Raw genomic sequence first — 16,118 nt, 5'->3', positions numbered from 1 at the left:
TCGTATTCAAGATGCAAGGGTTTTCGCATGCTCATCAGTGCCACTGACGTTAGAAGTATGCTAGGTCCCAGTAATAACGTGGCCTCTGTGATCTGCGCGAAAAACATCTTTACGGCTAGGGTAAGGGCCACCAGTGTACAAGTCAAGCCATTGCGTTCACTGGGTAGATTTTAAGCATCGTTCCTAGGTGCACTGAATGTGCACGTTCACCTTTGCTTTGAACTTGGCTGCGCAATGCGTCTGATTGGGCGCGGCCACACTGGATCGACCCCAGCGTTCTATTCAGCGCTGCTGTGGATAAGGCTTGACGTACTCTGGAGCAAGTGGTCGCGTTCCAGGTAGTCTACCCTAACAGTTACTACCAGCACGTTTAAGGAGTGAAAGCTCGCACAACGTCAAAGGCGTGTTATGTTGCGTCATGAATAAAAGTATGTACCAAGGTGCTGTTTTATTTATTGGTTCACTCTCCGAGAGGCTTAGGAGAAAAATGCGCCTTCCTGCACAAAACCTATCGAAGGCGAATCTGGAGGATTTTTGTGAAACGCCAGCCAATTTCTTCTGAATCATCAGGATGCCGGAACACGCTGCTGGAATACCTTGTCTGCATGAAAACATCGCCTTTCATTGTGAAATACACAGGCCTTGCATCAGGTCCACTGTTGCTATCTGCGTCGAACGAACTGCTGCCACCATATTCTCTAATTCTGGTTTCTTCGAGGTCTCGCGAGAACGTAACGTAGTAAGCGTTGCGTTCCATACGCAGCGTCTTGTTTCGGGCGTACTCGCACACCTTTGGTATCGATACGTTACGCACTGCACATCCCATGGCAGTGCGGCGTACGTGGGCTCGTTACGTGACCCCAACTAAAAGTGTCTTTTATTGCTCAATGCACAGGAGAAATCCCCCACTGGCATTACCTGTAGGCTAAGATCCATGACTTATATATACGGGGTAGCCGTCAATGGCTGTGCAGCGTGAGCAGTTGGGTTTTTTAGGGGCGATGCTCCTTATAGCAATATCCGTTCGTCCCTCATAGCCGTCGTAGTGTGTAACAAGTATAACATTTTGACCTCCAAGGTGGTGCCGCTGAGAGATTTCTTATGTGCGTTGTTGAACAATAAAAGATAGTGCTCAATCTACATGTCATTGCTGCTAAGGGGGAATGAGAGAAAGGAGAATTCGGCTCTTAGTTAACGGGCACGCTGCGAATTTTTATTGTTCAACAACGCACAAAAGACAAGAAAGGGTTGCTACGTTATACTCGCTGGGCGTAACCTCCTAGTTTTTTAAAAAGTTTTGCGAGCGTTGGGCCGCAGTTCCATGAATACAGTGAACTAGTATATACCATGAACTCGAGGTGGTTAAAGGTGGGGAGTAGACACGAAGCGCAAGCCGTAAGAAAGTGTGCGTGTGCCTCCTCTCGTTCAGTCCTTAGAATGTCCAATGGATGGCGGTGCTTCTATATGAGAAATATATGATCAAAAGATGCGAGATGGTGGTACTTGGAGTGTTGAATAGGTGGACGAACGGACACAGACAGATGCATGGATGAACGCACGGATGGCTCCACGCATGGAGGGACGCATGAACGGGCGCAGCAAAGGGTGCATGGACGAAAGCAGGGACGGACGCACAGACTCACGGATGGATGGACGGAAGCAACAACGAATGGACGGACGGATGCTTCCCCCCACTATCCATCCTTCACTCCGTCGATATGCTGCAACTTTTTTTTAATCAAGAAACTCGCTAGCAGACGCTGCCTGCGTCGACATTTCGAGAACAGAGAGGGGAGAGCGTGGGAAAAGAGAGAGATAGGGGACGCGCACGTGCCATGGGTTGTGAGCGCGGCGAGGAGCGAAGCTCAGTGGAGAGAGAGGGTTGTATGGTGGGGCTCAGAAGAGGAAAAGGCAGCTAATTTCTGCAGCCCGGTAAGGAGCATGATGCAGTACCACAGAGAGGAGGGAAGCAAGCGTAGGCGCGTAGGCTATGTTGCCTACGAGGAAGAGCGCAGGAGAGGAGAGAGTAACGCGCATGCGCAAGGATGTTGTAAGTGCTGCTGGGAGAGATGGCTAGATGAGAGATAAGCGGAGCGAGCGTTGGCTGGCAGATGCCTCTTCCGTCGTCATTGCAGGGCGAGAGAGGAGGAGAGAATACAAAAGAGGGGGGAAGCGCACACGCGCTGTAAGGGAGCTCGCGCTACACACCGGATTGAGCTGAATCATGAGATACTTCGCATCTAAATAAATGTGTGCATGTTTTTATACTGCCTCATAACTACCTTGAAGTGTTGTCCACAATAAACCTCAGAGGTCCCTTTACAAACACTCAAATGCTCACCTGAATTTAATTTGCAACTGAGCCCACCAAAATTAAAATATCGCAATAACAAGACAAATCAACTGTGTCTTACATTTTTAAATGTTATCTTATTGTGTAAACGTTCAGTGTCTTGATATTTATTATTTTTTCAGTGTGAGGAATTCTATTGTTTAGCTGTCCACCTTATGAAGCTCTGAATGACTTTGGATCTCTTGTGCTGTACGTTTTCTAAACACGCTAATTATATCTTCGTATCGACTAGTTTGAATATACCACTGAATCCATCAAAATTAAAACTTTGAGAATGGAATAGAATGAAAAAAACTTTATTTAAAACTTCGAGATTATGTTAATAATCAATCGGTTGTTTTTACCACTCACATGACCTTCTTTTTACATTTCAAAATGTTGTTTAGAATTTCAGTGTTTTGGTTTTCATGCTTTTTTCAGTGTCAGGCATAGCAATGTTTAGCTGTCCGCTTCATGAAGCTCTGAGAGAGTTTCGATCTCATATATTGAACGTTTTCTAAACATGTTAATAATTTTTGAAATTTACTAGCTGAATGTACCCTTGAGCCCATAAAAGTTAAAACTTCGGGATTTCGACACGAACCAATAGGTTTTTTATATCATTCGCACGACCATTTCATACATTTTACTTTATTGTAAGACTTCAGTGTCTTAATTTTGATGTTTTTTTCAGTGTCAGGTATTGCATCGTTTATCTGTGCGCCCTATGAAGCTCTGTGGGAGTTTCGATATCGTATGCTGGACGTTTTCTAAACACATTATTTTTTGTTGACTATTTGAATACCCCCGCATTACAATCTTGCAACATCTTATGATCATTGCTCTCTGTAGACGCCATTGCCCTGTAAAGCTGCAAGTGACAGATTTTCGCTTACAGAGGCGGCAGCATGCATTTTAGTAGAGTGGATATTATTTTGATTGTAATATCTTTTCTTCCTTATCAGAGATAAATGTGGAGTATTATTGACATTTTATGGCTACCGACTACGTTAAATTGGCGTTTTGGTAAACCAAGGCGTCAGAGCAATATTCATTGTGCGTGTTCTGAGGAAGTAGAAAAAAAAACATATTTGGCGTATTGGCCAAGAATGTCTCTGCGCTTTATTTATTTATTTATTTATTTATTTAGTATCTACATTGCCATTGTGCATTGCTTAGGGGGAAGTTAATATGGGTGATAACACCCTACAGTTAGCAAAAGATGCATTAGCTACAGCAATGCCCAATATACTTCACATAGTATACCTAGAAATATATTGTATACCACAAGCTGTTGACATTCAAACGATACATTATGAACTTCACAACGCTTCTAGATGAAAAAAACGTTGCTGTGGACTATAGTGAACAAATTCACTATACTGTGGACCGTAATATTGCCTTAATTCTAGGACGTTTTTGGGGTATGAAAAACAGCTTCATATGCGCAGTTTTGTACATTTTCTGCGCATATGTGCCAGATGCGCAGTGTGGGCTTCGCTGGCGCCTACATGTGGGGTCGACTGGGTGCGACTTCTGCAAACGCGGTTAAGGACCTGGAGAACCAGCTGAACGGAAGTGCGAAGGCCCTCCCGGTTGCCCTCTGCGCTCTGTGTTTGTCCCTGTCATCGCTGATGCTAGTGACGCTGAGCAACGAGGAGGCGCCTGACGCGGCAGTGATGGCACTCATGTGGAACGACGAGAGGCAGAAAGAACCGAAACACTGACGCGGTCGCGTACCTCTTTGACGAGGATTAGTGACATACTTGGCACACGCACGCTCATGTAGCACTTGCAACTGTGAGTGCCTGCGAAGTGTCTGTGTTTTATGTATATGTTAGCCATTGTTCTGCCACTTATAATTACCATCTAATTGACGCCACTCTACATAATCGTGTACTATTTTATCGTGTTAAGCGGCTAATTGCAGTCGATTTGTTGGTATTTTAAAAGCAGCTCATTATCGTTTTTTCTTGTTTGTATACACTTTTCGTTTCTCTTTGACGCAATAAATCATGGCATTCTCATGAACAGTGGCTTTCTGTAAAATTACCAGCAAATGTATGTAAATTCGCCTAATATCTTTGCGTGATTTTGAGACAATGCACCAAATAAATGTTAAAACTAAATAGTGCTAAATTAACAGACACAGCAAATGTGTGTTAATTCATAGATGCTGAAAGTGCACGGAAGTATGTGATTGCAAGAGATTGCACCAGACCAAATGTTCAAACCGAATAGCATTGAAGTAACAGTTTATTTTGAAGTTAGCTTTACAAGCAACACCTCGGAAAGTTGAATTTCGATCATTCCTGAAGGCGCTTTTATAAAGCCAATCCTTAGTGTAAATTAAATATACTCGTGGGCTTGCTACAGTTCACTTGTGATAGAGGCCACCCTTTCGGGTAATGAACATTTATAGGTCTGGGTGGAAATTCTCTTCTTACGTGCGGCTGCATGTACACATACCGCAGTCTTGTTACGTCAAGTGTGCCTTCCTCGAAATGTCTTAAGCTCGCTATCTGCTTGCTCGGTTCGTCTGAAAGAATCGTCCGTTCCAAAAAATTAATGCGACCTTCGTGCTGCAAAAATTCTGGTGTCTGCTTTGTAGGTTGTGATCCATTGAATAATATGTGGGGTTTACCGTCCCACACCTGCCATATGATTATGTGGAATGAATATGTGAGACGCCTTGTGGAGGGGTCTAGAAATTTCTACCACCTGGGGTTCTTTAACGTGCATCCAAATCTGAGTACACGGACCTACAGCATTTTTCGTCTCCATCAAAAATGCAACCGTCGTCGCCGGGATTCAATCCGGCGACCTGCGGGTCAGCAGCCGAGTACCTAAGCCACTAGACCTCCACGGCGGGGCGTAGGTTGTGAGCGAAAAATCGTCTCGTGCTTCCACGGAAAACCGCTAATACTAAAATAAAATAACAACCTTTGGCCTTAGTGAGCATCGAACACGAGTCGTTTGCATGGCAAGCAGGTGTTCTACCTGACAGCCTTGAGCCTGCCTCAAAATAGTGAAAATAAATTGCTCTATTTTGAAATGCAATGAAAATAGATGCCATGTTTTACAAACACACGCGACCTGTACATGCTTCACTATGCAACATGTATTTTGCAGTAATACAATGCGATCGGGATTCGTAGCATGAATATCATGCTTTCAAGGTTTAAAATGCGCCACTCTCTGCACAAGGCACACACGTTACTGAGTATTTCCCTTCTGGGGCGACGAATTGGGTGCTTAGCAAGTTTCTAAACATTTCACGCTACCAATTACACAGAATGCTGCCACATGCGAAAGGTTCGCTGACGCAAGCTACTTTGAATTCAATATACACTAGGGCCAGTATTTTGCTATCGCATTCAACTCGTAAATGTGAAGCTTAAGGGTCCCCAAACTTTTCTCTAAAGGTTTCCTGAAACGGCTTTTCACGTTCCGTTTTTTTATTGGACCACTACTTGAGCAAATCATTGGCCCCAGAGTTCAATCGAGCCACCCATTTTAACGGAGCTATGAGTACTAAAAAAGTACCCTTCTCCTCCGCTTTGCCTTTCACCCTCAACTCTTCCTTCGAGCGGTCGGGGCGCGTATTTGGAATCGCTGGCCCCGCATCGAACGAAAGAGGGTAAAGAAAGAGTGCGAGGAGCACGCCAGCACCAGCGTCAGGATTGCTCACGCGCTATTGGTTCCTCTCTGTAGCGGACGAGCACGCCTGTAGGTGTCGTGCTGATGACGCACACACCCGCCCGCGATGGAATGTGCGGAGTTTTTCCGGCTGTTCCATCGTATGGAAGCACACACAACCTGCCGCCACACTCTTCCTCTACCTTTCCCTTCTGCCTTTCTGCATCTCGCTTTCCCTCTTTCTGTAAGAGCTGAGCTGAACCGTGCTACCCGCAAGAGTTATAGAAGAGTGACTTTTTTGTTTTGTTTCATTGAATCAACCACTATATCATACGCGCCACTGCTGGCCTGGTCGACGCTCATGTGCAAATTGAAGTTCGAAATCAGCATCTAACGTTCAATCACATGAATTGCGCTTCTGTCACACACTGTACCAGTTCCAACTGCCCTTGCCGAAACGTGATTTAGATTGTCATGGCAGACGCCCAGATGCTCACGTCTGAATTAGACGCCAACACATCAAACGTGAAGCGTGTTTCGGTCAACGACGCAGCTCCGATTGACATGGAAGCTTCGCGCTCATTTACGAGCAAAATAGACGCCAGTTCAGCCAGCCCATCTGACGTGAAGTGCCTCCTCGTCGACCTCTGCTTTTCAGTGGTAGGGTTACTGGTTATGGTGAAAAATAGATGGGCATACCAAGCGAATGCTCCAGGGAGCAAATTTTCATGGGAATAATGGAAATGAGAACGTAAACAAGACATATCTGATGGCCCAAAATTTTGAACTATATTAGCTTAACTCAGTTCGGGCTGTAAGAAAAGCCGACATTTATGCATGCTCTCTTTTAGGCTTTAAAGAAAACAGGGAATTTTTGTAGCTTGTCAAGTACCAGCTCTTTCATTCCTCATACACTGCTACCACTTGTGCGATTTTGTGGTGTTGTTTGGTGTTCGCAATTTTCTTCACTATTTTTCGCCTAAATTTTCTCCCCCCCCCCCCGAAAAAAAGTCAGGTGGGAGGAGGAGGGTAAGGCCCATGCTACCAATTTTATCCATGTTAAAATACAAGTTGCAGGAGTGTTAAGGTAGCGTTCAGGTAAATATTACAGTGAGAAAAAAGCCTGTAGTGATAAAGTATTGCGGCTTTCAGTATATGGATGAGAATAGTCTTGTAGACTGCGAATTTATTTAGAGGGGCAAACAAAACATGTAGGCCGCTGCGGTGGCCGCATCGTGCCTCTTGTTTTTGAAGGTGGGCAGTGAGTGGCACTCGAGTCAAAACTCAAGCATTCCGGTCGGTTAGAGCAGCTTATTTCTTGTTCTATTATACTGTGATGACACCTCCATCTTAATTCTGAAAAATGCAATTTTATTCAACTATGTCCACATGATCGTTAATAAATTATAAGCGTGCACAGCGCTGTGCATACGAGATCAACAGTAGCATGGTCATGAAGCACTTTCTCGCATACGAGTGCCGCCATGATGTGCGCCTCACAGCCTTCGAAGAGACGCGTCTTAATCAGACACAAGCAATCAGCATTCGCAAAGCTCTACCACACAGAAAACAAATAATGCAAACGCCTAAAGACGGCCTTTCTCTCACCGCTGGAAAAAAACGCATATGATATTGCAGCCAATGTAGTTCTAACCAAAAAATTACGCAAAAACAATTGAGAAGCTAATACAACACAAAATTTCACGCATGGCCGCCACGGCTGCTGCTTCAAATGCAGATGACGGTCTTGAAGTGATGTTAAGTCAAAAGAAGAGAAAAGTGAGCCCCGTCACTGTCTCTCAGGGGGAGGACACCTCAACAGTTGCTCGCGAGGGATGGGGGTAGACAAGGAATTAAATGAATATAATTAAATGGTAAAGAGGTCGAGAGAGAGGAAGAAAGAGCGAGGTGAAGGCACAGCGAGCGACGTAAGTGAGGATAAGACAGGAAAGTTGGACACGGTTGCAGAAGTCAGAGGATGGGACACCACAGGCGAGAGCTCTTGTCAGCGTCAGGAGATGGCGTAGGGCAAGTCCAGTAGGTCAGAGTGACGCTGACGTCGAAGATCGGCGTCAGGAGATGACGTATGGCCAACCCAGTTGGCCAGTGCTGCGCTGAAGTCGGAGATCACGAGGGCACAACCGGTCGGCACGGAATCCAACGAGCGAGTCTGTTTACCGCAGTTTCTGCTCGGTTTTCAATCGTTCATGTGGTGTTCTCAGTCAAGCAACGAGAAAAAAAATGGCAGAATACCCACGGAGTGAATGATGGAGTGTGGGGCGAAGCATTGGTCCGTCTATTCACTTTTGCTTCCGTCCATCCATGCGTCCGTCTGTGTGACCGTCCATGCGTCGATCCGCCCGTCCGTGCGTGCGTCTGTTTGTGCGTCCGTCCCTGCGTTTGTCCATGCATCCGCCCCTGCGTCCGTTCATGCGTCCATCCATGCATCTGTCTCTGTGTCCGTTCGTCCATCTATTCAACACACCAAATACCACCATCTCGCATCTTTTCATCGTATATTTCCCATATAGAAGCTCCGCCATCCAGACGATATTCTAAGGACTAAACTAGAGGTGGCACAAGCACACTTTCTTACGACTTGCGCTTCGGGTCTACTTCCCACCTTTAACCACCTCGAGTTCATGGTATATACTAGTTCACTGTATTCATGGCACTGTGGCCCAACGCTCGCTAAACCTTTCTAAAACCAAGGAGGTTATGCCCAGCGTGTACAACGTAGCAACCTTTTCCTGTCAGATAGTGCTCAATGTACATGCCAATGGCTGCTAATGAGGAATGTGAGACAGGAGAATTCGGCTTTTACTTTCTTACGGCTTGCGCTTCGCATCTACTTCCCACCTTTAACTACCTCGAGTTCATGGTATATACTAGTTGATTGTATTCATGACACTGCGGCTCCACGCTCACTAAACCTTTCTAAAACTAAAGAGGTCACACCGAGCGAGTATAACGTAGCAACCCTTTCTTGTCAGATAATGCTCAATGTACATGCCAATGGCTGCTAATGGGGATCGCAGCGTGCGCGTTAACCAAAAGCCGAATGCTTCTGTCTCTCATTCCCCATTAGCAGCCATTGGCATGTACATTCAGCACTATTTTTTATTGTTCAACAACGCACAGAATAAATCTCTCACTGGCACCTTTTTGGAGGTCAAAATGTTATGCTTGTTACACACTACAACGGCTACGTGGGACGAACGAGTGCCGTTATAAGAAGCTTCGCCCCTAAAAAAGCGGTTGGACGTGAGTCACGTCTCACAACTTAGTTTTGTTTGTTGGCGCACATCGCAGCCCTCAGCGCTTATGGCTTTCTAAACGCCTATGGCGTCTCACAACGTCGTTTTGTTGGCGCACATTGTAGCCCTGAGCACATTTGGCGGAAGTTACCTGCGGATGTCACTATAATTTTATTCATAATGCCAACATCGGCCTACCTGTGTTTACAAACACGGAATGGGTCTATAGGGGGGCATGTGCGCTCGTGATTCCGCGAGATAAATCTTCAATATCGATTGATAAAATTGTCCCTGGATCTGCATATTACAGTGCAAATGTCGTCAATAAACGATAGTCCTGCGTCTGGAGAGAGTGAACAAATTGTTTAATTGATGTTCTGCGCAAAAAAAAATCGGTGAATGATATTCTGGAGGCGCTGCATTAGAGTGCCTCGAGCGTGCAGCGGAGGCGAACGAGCGCATCGAGACACTTCAGACACGAGCGTCACCTGGCACTTATCTTCGATAACCAAGGAAGGCGTGTACTCTCCTGGCGAAAGATGTGCGCCATTCTCGGAGGCGTTAAAGAGTAGAACGCAAAGCGACGGGTAGGTGCCACCACCATGTCGTCTTAGGAAAGCGTTGGTAACACTTGCATTTTTGAGGATCACGTTGCCTTGTGAGCGCAGCGTGATAAACGCTATGGTTCTAAGAATTACTTGTATTTGCCTTGACTGATGTGTGACATTTAACGTCTCAAAACCATCATATAATTATGACAGACGCCGTAATGGAGGGCTCTGGAAGATTCGACCCCTGGGGTTCTTTAACGTGCAGCCAAATCAGAGCACACGGACCTACAACATTTCCGCCTCCATCGGAAATGCAGCCGCCACAGCCGGGATTTGATCCCGTGATCTGCGGGTCAGCAGCCGAGTACATTAGCCACTAGACCACCGTGGCGTGGCGTTGTTGGTGCATTCTCCAGTATATAGCCACACATACAAAACATCAAATTGTTGTTAGAGTACCTCAGATACTGCGCGAGAATTTCTTTTTAATTGACAATCATAGAAGTATGAACACTACACCTTGAGCAATAATGGTGGGCGCTGCGGATGGACTCGGCCGTTTGAGGAACCATTAGGGTGGACAAACAGTCAAATGTACAGACAGAGAGATAGGCAGACAGACTGCCCAAAAGTTTTCCGTCGAAGGCCCCCGAGAAAGACTTGCGTCTTTAAAAAAATGCCCCAAACTCCGAATAGAATTGTGAGGAAAAGCGAATGCATTTCTTGCGCCGAGGGAGCGTAACGTTGCTGTTGCTGTCAAAGATTCGCCTTCACTGACTTTTGCCATGGCCTTTAGAGATGTGCAGCTAGCGAACCGTCCAGAGTGACGAGCAAGAATACGGGAGTGTAGGATACCAGAGTTCTTCGATTGGCCTTTGCGTTTCACAGCGGTGTCTCGAGCACACATTTCCGGATGTTCTTGATAGGCGTCCAGCCAGCCAACGGTCGTGAGTGAGGAATGAGCGAACGGCAAACTGGTGCGCAGGAAGAAGAGAGAGCGAACGGCGATGCACTACACTTATCCTCTCCTACACTCTCTCGCACCACTTGATCTGCTGCACGGGGGCAAGGCTAAACGCGCGTGCTGACAGCTGTTGTTATGGAAGGGGGAGAGAGGAAAGAGAAGTGTGCGAGGACGCCGCGGACAACGCCGGATACCTGACATAACCCGAGTAAGAAATGCATTCCCGTCTGAAAACGAAACTCTTGAGGGCGAAACATTTAGGGTGGGGTGCTTCAGCTACCTTAACGTGAAACGGGGCGAGTAATGAAGCGTGCAGTGTGCACCACCATTTCCCAAAGCAAAGCCACTGCTACTGGACAATTAGGAAAAGCATCAGAATACGAAAAGAAAGACTGATCTAAGTAATTCACCGCATTATTTTGGGACATATTTCATTGATAAGGCACTAGCTAGGACAAGCCGGAAACCCGGTGTGTGGGAAAGAATGTTTCAGCTTCACTAACGCCGTCTTCTCTTTGTATGGGTAAACAACAACCCTTTCATTTTAGTGATGGGTGGGGATTTGAAGTGTGAAGATATGTTTCAAAAAGTGGTGTTTCAAACAAAATACAATACAATGGAGATCCGCATTTGTGTATCTGGTTTAGGCAAGAAACATCATAGCCTTGGTAAATTTGGTCCAGGACTCTCGCCCCGCTACTAAGCCAAGCATAATATTAAGTTAGTGACGACGCACCTCTAACTCTTTATATGCATAGCCTAGGCTGGTGGCGAATAGGGAGAATTGGGCAATCTTTTAGGCGGATACGCTTTTATGGCGTATCGTAACGACAACTTGACACGCGCGAACCTTAAGGTGCTTTGCCCATGAACATACCGAATGGACAAGGCAAGCCAGACTTCTTGTGCTCGGGGGCATTCTCGAATACATGAGATACCAACTGAGCACATATTTCGTTGCGTTCTCATTATGTTCGAAACGCATGAGCTCTATTGTGACTCAACCAGCCAAGTGTTCATTCATGCATAATTTTGCAATGCTCTAAGTGATTATATACATTTCTTTTCTGTTGTGAGCCCTTGTGTTTGCCCCTGCCCTGCGAGCGACAAGCAGCAATCACTGGAGAGTATCAGCTTTTGAAAACTCGACAGCATGAAGCTTTTAAATCTGACCGGCATTGTCTAGCATTTTCGAGGAGAATAAGAGAACTGTAATAGGTTACAACACAATCTGACACACTCAAAAAGAGGGGAAACACAAAGGCAGGTGCTATAAAATGCCTTCTGTTTTAATAGAACTCAGATTTAGCCAAGACAGCACTACACATTGACCCAAGGCGGCTTACTATGACAACAGTCCACAGATAACCAGTGGATCGGCCGCGACCATGCCTCAGAGAAAAGTCAAGTCAAGTCAAGTTTAATAAATAGTTCAGTTGAGTTACAAGGTTAGCGTTTTACAGCAGGAGGTCCCAAAGTTACAGAGAAAGTGACAGGGGGACCTCGTATAATTACATGAATGGGCTAATTACAAAAAATACAGCAATAGTATGCGGACATGTGAGTATTAGTGAATAAGCTTGATTAACAGGAAAAATGCGATCAATACACAACATAATGGTAATACTCAATATTGAAAAATAACATGGAAATAGTCAAAAGCAAGTGAAGACAAAAAACAATACTAATGAACAACTTTACGTGACAAATGCAGCACGTTTCATTATCAGTGTTATCAATTATACAAAGGCAAATTGAAGTAGTAAAATAGCACAGAAATGTGGAGAGCTATTAACAGTTAATTACACAAATCGGATGAGTTCATTAATTCCTGAACGTAATATTTCTTGCTGCGCGAAGTGAAAATATGAATGTTATGCGATGACTTCAATTCGAAAGGCAATGAATCCCAAAGGGTTATGCCAGTACATAAGGTTGAGAACTTGCCGTAGTTTTTCCTTACGGCTGCCAAAAGAAGATTATTGCACTGGAAAAACCGGCTCATGTTACTATTAGTTAAGTGACGATGATCAGTACATGCGATAAAAATGTCATGCGTGATGAGTCTAAAGGCGACAATGGACATTTTATGACAAAATAATTATCTCAATGGGAGTATGTTAAGCTGAGGAAACAACAAGGTACAGGAGAAGTAAAATGGACTAAAAGTCATTATTCTAACTCCTTGATTCTGAAGTCACTGCAAACGTTCGATGTGCGTGAAATATGTGTTGGCCCAAGATGATACGCAATACAAAACATGGCTATGAATATAAGCAAAATACAAAGTACGTATGATGTGAGGCGGAAAATAAGTTCGTGTCTTAATGATAACGTGAATACCAAATGCAATCTTATTAAGGAGTGATGCTGCATGTTTATGAATTTTAGTTCTCTATCTAAGATGACGCCAAGAAACCGCGCTTCACTGGAAATGTTTATCACGATATTACCAATGTGAAGGGAAGGTTGTATGTCAAGTGAAAAGCGCTGGGAACGGAACATCATAAAGACTGTTTTAGTAGCATTGATTTGAAGATAATTGGCCTGGCACTATAAAATTATGTTACGTAAATCTGTGTTGAGGTCACTCTGAAGTGAAGAAACTGATTTAGATGACTGAAATATGGTTGTGCCGTCAGCGCAAAGTATGCACTTGGTCCTTGTAAGAATGGTAGGTAGGTCATTATCAAACAACAAAAATAAAAGTGGGCCTAAAATTGATCCCTGTGGAACACCAACGTTAATTAACTTGGGCGTTGAAAGATGGCCATTAACATGAACCATTTGAGATCAGTTACTGAGGTAGCTCTTAATAAAATTTAGTGGTGGACCAGACATACCAAATGATTCGAGTTTAGCAAGTAGTACGTGATGATTTATAGTGTCAAAAGCCTTCGTCAAATCGATAAACACAGATCCCACAAGTAACCCTCTATCAATAGCTTGTTTAATTTCCTCCAATAAGGTAATTAGTGCCAGCTCAGTTGAATATCCTTGACGAAATCCGAATCGTTCTGGAGATAAAAGATTTTAAAAGATTAATTTTTTTCAGATAACGCAATAATCTAATGTGGAATAACTTTTCAATTACCTTACCGAAGAAACGCAAGATACAGATCGGCCTATAATTCTGTACAAAAGTCTTATTACCCTTCTTAAAAACTGGAAGTATTTTATCAGCCTTACGGCAGCTCGGACACACACCCGCTGAAAACAGCTTGTTAATAATTACTGCCAAAGGTGGTGATATTAAGTTTGAAACTAGTTTTACTTTAAGAGGATCAATATAATCTAAACCAGCACTTGTGGTTTTTAGTGATGTGATGACCTGAAGGACTTCATCTTCAGACGTCGAATGAAGATAAAAGTGAAGCATGAAGTGACGTAGACGAAAAGGCGTGGTCGGCTGGTATGTTGCCTCAATGATATACGCGCCGCTCTTGCATTCGGCAAGGGCGCGTCTATGTCCGCCTGCGGTGCAGGAGCGCAATGGATGATCGTGGTGTGCACAATTGTGGTTCGCAAAGCACAGCCACGCTGTGCCGTGTTCGCAATATCGACTAGTGCACGAGGCTTTACTCACAACGCCTGCGTTGGGCGCGCATACATAGGGAAGGTTGTGGTCACCACCAACAATGCGTGTTGCCTTCAAAATTAGGAGGCGCACGGCGAGTTCAAGGAGGTGTGGCTTCTAGAGAGCAAATTTGTTCTCTCGAAGCATACGTTTGTGCGATGCATGCCAAGTGAACGATGCCGACATGCGCATTCTACACAATGCACAGAAGATGTCCAAGAAATGCATGTAGCTATCTGCCATACACATCTGCGTGACCCTGCTTATACATACCCTAGACTGCAGGGTAGACTCTCAGGCTTGCGATTTCGTTTTAGGCCTGTGATGCCTCAAAGGCCTGCAGGTAGCCCATTTCAATTTTTGTAGGCCTGTTGAAACATCAGAATTTGCACTTGCAGTAATGTTCAGTATGACAAAAGGACTGAGTGAGCCGAGGCGCATATCTAATGCAAGAAACATACACGGGTTTATTTTCAAGTAGGTCCAGTGCAAGATACACAATTTGAACTGAAAAGAAATAAACATGTTAAATGAAACGAGAAACAGCATAAAATGCATTGTGGCTAGAGATTACAAGTACAATATACATCACGTGGTAGATTAATATGATAACTTTACATCGCGACGACAGAGAAAATAAAAAAAGTTCGAGAGTATAAATTCCGCTCTCACTTCAGAACTTTTATACCAGACAGCGCACACTAGTACATGTATAGTAAAGCTGGTTATGAATTAAAAAGTGTAACAAAAGAATCACCCTAAAGAGTTCCGTACGAACCATGCCAACTCGTGCTACTCGTGCGGGCAGTCAACGTTGTGCTTCTGGTGGTCTCGCCATGCTCGAGTAGGACGACAGTGGCCAACGTTACAAAAGCCTAGATTCTTAGCTCGGGATTCATAGCTGCGTGAAAGAAAGCATAAGCATCTCACCCACGCAATGATCAATTTAAAAAAAGATGGTGCTCTTTGCCAGTTCAACGTCCACTGCTGAAGCAGACAAGCTCTGTCGCGCCGTATGCCTGCGCAACGGCTTTTGGTGTGCGTTAGATGTTCGAAATTAATCGAAACATCTGTGGGGTCTCCTAAAAAACTTGGCTAGTTATCTTTCTTTTGGAACATCAGTTACCAGTGATTATGGGTCATCCACTGAAATACCAGCGTTGAGCAGTATTTCAGTGGTACGTCTAGCATTGTGTAGTTACATAAACAGTAAAAACACTTTTTCTCGATGTATTGGTAAATACTAATAAACACAAAGTGTTATTGCGGGGAACCATTGTTGGCAGAGTAGCTGGCAGAAGAAAGTACGAGCATGAGCAGTAGAAATTTAAGACGGACTCCTTTCCACATTTTGTCGGAAACATAAAGCACATCATTTCACAAGGCGCAATTCAGGCACGTGTATCGAAATAAACAGCGACGTAATGTGAATTCAGTGTCGTGGTTAATACTTTTTAGTAAACAGGGCCAGCAGCTTTGTTTTTCTGCACAGCAGTAGGATATTTTTCCAGCAGATGTGATGCGCAATAGAAAAAAAAAACCTTCCTCAAATTTTTTCGCGATATCAGCTATATGGACAGTTTCCAAAGAAGTGTGCCTTCGCAGTTTTTGTTGCTCTCATGTCACGCATATAGCAATAAATGAGAAGATCTCCCAGCATATCATGATTCCTACCCGCGGTTCACTTCACTTCACTTTTATTTCCTTAAAGACCCCCTGTAGGGGTATTACATAAGGGGTGGTGCATAACAAAAAAAAAAAAAAAAAAAAAAGAGAACTATACAACGGTGTTTTTAAT

This window comes from Rhipicephalus microplus, chromosome 8, assembly GCF_043290135.1.
Source record: "Rhipicephalus microplus isolate Deutch F79 chromosome 8, USDA_Rmic, whole genome shotgun sequence".
NCBI lineage: Eukaryota > Metazoa > Arthropoda > Arachnida > Ixodida > Ixodidae > Rhipicephalus > Rhipicephalus microplus.
Note: the sequence above shows the minus strand (reverse complement) of the source record.